The sequence below is a fragment of the Ictalurus punctatus genome, chromosome 2 (assembly GCF_001660625.3).
Source record: "Ictalurus punctatus breed USDA103 chromosome 2, Coco_2.0, whole genome shotgun sequence".
Classification (NCBI taxonomy): Eukaryota; Metazoa; Chordata; class Actinopteri; order Siluriformes; family Ictaluridae; genus Ictalurus; species Ictalurus punctatus.
The window spans coordinates 13,509,138-13,515,137 of NC_030417.2; the positions used below are offsets into that span (position 1 = coordinate 13,509,138).

The 6,000-nt window shown below is 36.8% G+C and overlaps 1 non-coding gene across 1 annotated transcript; it reads left to right on the forward strand.

The window, feature by feature from the left end:
- The first annotated feature begins 5,004 nt into the window (after positions 1 to 5,004).
- Positions 5,005 to 5,078, forward strand: trnai-aau (transfer RNA isoleucine (anticodon AAU)). Its single transcript has one exon. It is a non-coding gene; the product is annotated as a tRNA-Ile (tRNA).
- The last annotated feature ends 922 nt before the right edge of the window (positions 5,079 to 6,000 follow it).

The window sequence follows — 6,000 nt, forward strand, 5'->3', positions numbered from 1 at the left end:
CCTCTACGGTTTGTGGCTCCTTGCTTCCTTTAAATTTATTATTTTTTTCTTTCAGGTGGCAGGTGGAGTTAGACGGCAGTAGGGAACCATGGACAAAGCCAGATGGCGCAAAATTCAGGAAATTTTTTTTACAAAATATAGTTATTTCTATTTGCTCTTGTACATAAAGTTGAAAGAACAAAGCTATATAAAATAAAGCTCAAGCTGACAGGTTTTCTTTTGGGTTGAACCATGTTTTCATTCATCAGTATCTTCACAAATAAACCCAGTCACTACACATTAAGACGGTGATTAAACCTCATTCTTTTGTCTTTACAAATAGAGATATTTACATGGATGGGCGGCCATTCAGAGTGATCATTCTGTAATATCTTTCTTTTGTCTCTATAGATAAAGAGATAGTTGCATTGCTGGGCGAACATTATCACCTGATTTTGTGAGAAGTGACTTTGCAGGAAACACCCACTTTTTGCAAACGTCTGCGGTAATTTCTAACATTTAAACATTCAGCCTACAATAAATAATAAGTCTATTCAATGAAAGGAAAGGTCAGTGTTTAATCAAAAATGTTAAAGAAATGAATGAAATAATAATTTTTAAAAATTGGTTGATCAATTTAGTTTAATACAGGTTCTCATATTCATGGCTTTATTTTCCTGTAAGGTGACAAGTGATAATCTCAAAGTTTTCTGGATTTCTTATCATTCTTATATGATTACTTGCTCTTTTTTTCCTACTGTGGGTTTTAGTCCATCATCCAGATGGTGGTGGTTGAGGAGATTCCCTCGCCCCCATACAATGAATAGCGCTTTGATTTTACAGGCTTGGTTGGTTTCAAAGGATTTTACGAGGACGAGCTCGTGGCTCATTGTTACTGTTACATTTATTTTTTCTTTCAGGTGGTAGGTTTGAGCTATATGGCGGTGGGTTGGCGGTATATGGCGGTATATGGCGGCAGGTAGAGTTCGACGTCGATGAAGGTCTTCTTCGCTTAGCCTCTACGGTTTGTGGCTCCTTGCTTCCTTTAAATTTATTATTTTTTTCTTTCAGGTGGCAGGTGGAGTTAGACGGCCGTAGGGAACCATAGAGAAAGCCAGATGGCGCAAAATTCAGGAATTTTTTAAAAAAAATATATAGTTATTTCTATTTGCTCTTGTACATAAAGTTGAAAGAACAAAGGTATATAAAATAAAGCTCAAGCTGACAGGTTTTCTTTTGGGTTGCACCATGTTTTCATTCATCAGTATCTTCACAAATAAACCCAGTCACTACACATTAAGACGGTGATTAAACCTCATTCTTTTGTCTTTACAAATAGAGATATTTACACGGATGGGCGGCCATTCAGAGTGATCATTCTGTAATATCTTTCTTTTGTCTCTATAGATAAAGAGATAGTTGCATTGCTGGGCGAACATTATTACCTGATTTTGTGAGAAATGACATTTGCAGGAAACGCCCACTTTTTGCAAACGTCTGCTGTAATTGCTAACATTTAAACATCCAGTCTACAATAAATAATAAGTCTATTCAATGAAAGGAAAGGTCAGTGTTTAATCAAAAATGTTAAAGAAATGAATGAAATAATAATTTTAAAAAATTGGTTAATCAATTTAGTTTAATACAGGTTCTCATATTCATGGCTTTATTTTCCTGTAAGGTGACAAGTGATAATCTCAAAGTTTTCTGGATTTCTTATCATTCTTATATGATTACTTGCTCTTTTGTTCCTACTGTGGGTTTTAGTCCATCATCCAGATGGTGGTGGTTGAGGAGATTCCCTCGCCCCCATACAATGAATAGCGCTTTGATTTTACAGGCTTGGTTGGTTTCAAAGGATTTCACGAGGACGAGCTCGTGGCTCATTGTTACTGTTACATTTATTTTTTCTTTCAGGTGGTAGGTTTGAGCTATATGGCGGTAGGTTGGCGGTATATGGCGGTAAATGGCGGCAGGTAGAGTTCGACGTCGATGAAGGTCTTCTTCGCTTAGCCTCTACGGTTTGTGGCTCCTTGCTTCCTTTAAATTTATTATTTTTTTCTTTCAGGTGGCAGGTGGAGTTAGACGGCAGTAGGGAACCATTGACAAAGCCAGATGGCGCAAAATTCAGGAAATTTTTTTTACAAAATATAGTTATTTCTATTTGCTCTTGTACATAAAGTTGAAAGAACAAAGCTATATAAATTAAAGCTCAAGCTGACAGGTTTTCTTTTGGGTTGAACCATGTTTTCATTCATCAGTATCTTCACAAATAAACCCAGTCACTACACATTAAGACGGTGATTAAACCTCATTCTTTTGTCTTTACAAATAGAGATATTTACATGGATGGGCGGACATTCAGAGTGATCATTCTGTAATATCTTTCTTTTGTCTCTATAGATAAAGAGATAGTTGCATTGCTGGGCGAACATTATCACCTGATTTTGTGAGAAGTGACTTTGCAGGAAACACCCACTTTTTGCAAACGTCTGCGGTAATTTCTAACATTTAAACATTCAGCCTACAATAAATAATAAGTCTATTCAATGAAAGGAAAGGTCAGTGTTTAATCAAAAATGTTAAAGAAATGAATGAAATAATAATTTTTAAAAATTGGTTGATCAATTTAGTTTAATACAGGTTCTCATATTCATGGCTTTATTTTCCTGTAAGGTGACAAGTGATAATCTCAAAGTTTTCTGGATTTCTTATCATTCTTATATGATTACTTGCTCTTTTGTTCCTACTGTGGGTTTTAGTCCATCATCCAGATGGTGGTGGTTGAGGAGATTCCCTCGCCCCCATACAATGAATAGCGCTTTGATTTTACAGGCTTGGTTGGTTTCAAAGGATTTTACGAGGACGAGCTCGTGGCTCATTGTTACTGTTACATTTATTTTTTCTTTCAGGTGGTAGGTTTGAGCTATATGGCGGTGGGTTGGCGGTATATGGCGGTATATGGCGGCAGGTAGAGTTCGACGTCGATGAAGGTCTTCTTCGCTTAGCCTCTACGGTTTGTGGCTCCTTGCTTCCTTTAAATTTATTATTTTTTTCTTTCAGGTGGCAGGTGGAGTTAGACGGCCGTAGGGAACCATAGAGAAAGCCAGATGGCGCAAAATTCAGGAATTTTTAAAAAAAATATATAGTTATTTCTATTTGCTCTTGTACATAAAGTTGAAAGAACAAAGCTATATAAAATAAAGCTCAAGCTGACAGGTTTTCTTTTGGGTTGCACCATGTTTTCATTCATCAGTATCTTCACAAATAAACCCAGTCACTACACATTAAGACGGTGATTAAACCTCATTCTTTTGTCTTTACAAATAGAGATATTTACACGGATGGGCGGCCATTCAGAGTGATCATTCTGTAATATCTTTCTTTTGTCTCTATAGATAAAGAGATAGTTGCATTGCTGGGCGAACATTATTACCTGATTTTGTGAGAAATGACATTTGCAGGAAACGCCCACTTTTTGCAAACGTCTGCTGTAATTGCTAACATTTAAACATCCAGTCTACAATAAATAATAAGTCTATTCAATGAAAGGAAAGGTCAGTGTTTAATCAAAAATGTTAAAGAAATGAATGAAATAATAATTTTAAAAAATTGGTTAATCAATTTAGTTTAATACAGGTTCTCATATTCATGGCTTTATTTTCCTGTAAGGTGACAAGTGATAATCTCAAAGTTTTCTGGATTTCTTATCATTCTTATATGATTACTTGCTCTTTTTTTCCTACTGTGGGTTTTAGTCCATCATCCAGATGGTGGTGGTTGAGGAGATTCCCTCGCCCCCATACAATGAATAGCGCTTTGATTTTACAGGCTTGGTTGGTTTCAAAGGATTTCACGAGGACGAGCTCGTGGCTCATTGTTACTGTTACATTTATTTTTTCTTTCAGGTGGTAGGTTTGAGCTATATGGCGGTAGGTTGGCGGTATATGGCGGTAAATGGCGGCAGGTAGAGTTCGACGTCGATGAAGGTCTTCTTCGCTTAGCCTCTACGGTTTGTGGCTCCTTGCTTCCTTTAAATTTATTATTTTTTTCTTTCAGGTGGCAGGTGGAGTTAGACGGCAGTAGGGAACCATGGACAAAGCCAGATGGCGCAAAATTCAGGAAATTTTTTTTACAAAATATAGTTATTTCTATTTGCTCTTGTACATAAAGTTGAAAGAACAAAGCTATATAAAATAAAGCTCAAGCTGACAGGTTTTCTTTTGGGTTGAACCATGTTTTCATTCATCAGTATCTTCACAAATAAACCCAGTCACTACACATTAAGACGGTGATTAAACCTCATTCTTTTGTCTTTACAAATAGAGATATTTACATGGATGGGCGGACATTCAGAGTGATCATTCTGTAATATCTTTCTTTTGTCTCTATAGATAAAGAGATAGTTGCATTGCTGGGCGAACATTATCACCTGATTTTGTGAGAAGTGACTTTGCAGGAAACACCCACTTTTTGCAAACGTCTGCGGTAATTTCTAACATTTAAACATTCAGCCTACAATAAATAATAAGTCTATTCAATGAAAGGAAAGGTCAGTGTTTAATCAAAAATGTTAAAGAAATGAATGAAATAATAATTTTTAAAAATTGGTTGATCAATTTAGTTTAATACAGGTTCTCATATTCATGGCTTTATTTTCCTGTAAGGTGACAAGTGATAATCTCAAAGTTTTCTGGATTTCTTATCATTCTTATATGATTACTTGCTCTTTTGTTCCTACTGTGGGTTTTAGTCCATCATCCAGATGGTGGTGGTTGAGGAGATTCCCTCGCCCCCATACAATGAATAGCGCTTTGATTTTACAGGCTTGGTTGGTTTCCAAGGATTTTAGGAGGACGAGCGCGTGGCTCATTGTTACTGTTACATTTATTTTTTCTTTCAGGTGGCAGGTGGAGTTAGCCGGCGGTAGGTTTGAGCTATATGGCGGTAGGTTGGCGGTATATGGCGGTATATGGCGGGTGGTGGAGTTCGACGTCGATGAAGGTCTTCTTAAGGTGACCCTTAGGCCGGTTAGCTCAGATGGTTAGAGCGTGGTGCTAATAACGCCAAGGTCACGGGTTCGATCCCCGTACGGGCCATGAGATGCTTCGATCTTCAGACAAATTCTCAGGACTGATTCACTGACAAGCCAACACGGTGCTCGACTACCCCAGCAATAGCCAAGAAAACACTGATTTGTGCGAGGCCACAGCTTTTTAAGCCTCTACGGTTTGTGGCTCCTTGCTTCCTTTAAATTTATTATTTTTTTCTTTCAGGTGGCAGGTGGAGTTAGACGGCCGTAGGGAACCATAGAGAAAGCCAGATGGCGCAAAATTCAGGAATTTTTTAAAAAAATATATAGTTATTTCTATTTGCTTTTGTACATAAAGTTGAAAGAACAAAGCTATATAAAATAAAGCTCAAGCTGACAGGTTTTCTTTTGGGTTGAACCATGTTTTCATTCATCAGTATCTTCACAAATAAACCCAGTCACTACACATTAAGACGGTGATTAAACCTCATTCTTTTGTCTTTACAAATAGAGATATTTACATGGATGCGCGGACATTCAGAGTGATCATTCTGTAATATCTTTCTTTTGTCTCTATAGATAAAGAGATAGTTGCATTGCTGGGCGAACATTATCACCTGATTTTGTGAGAAGTGACTTTGCAGGAAACACCCACTTTTTGCAAACGTCTGCGGTAATTTCTAACATTTAAACATTCAGCCTACAATAAATAATAAGTCTATTCAATGAAAGGAAAGGTCAGTGTTTAATCAAAAATGTTAAAGAAATGAATGAAATAATAATTTTTAAAAATTGGTTGATCAATTTAGTTTAATACAGGTTCTCATATTCATGGCTTTATTTTCCTGTAAGGTGACAAGTGATAATCTCAAAGTTTTCTGGATTTCTTATCATTCTTATATGATTACTTGCTCTTTTGTTCCTACTGTGGGTTTTAGTCCATCATCCAGATGGTGGTGGTTGAGGAGATTCCCTCGCCCCCATACAAT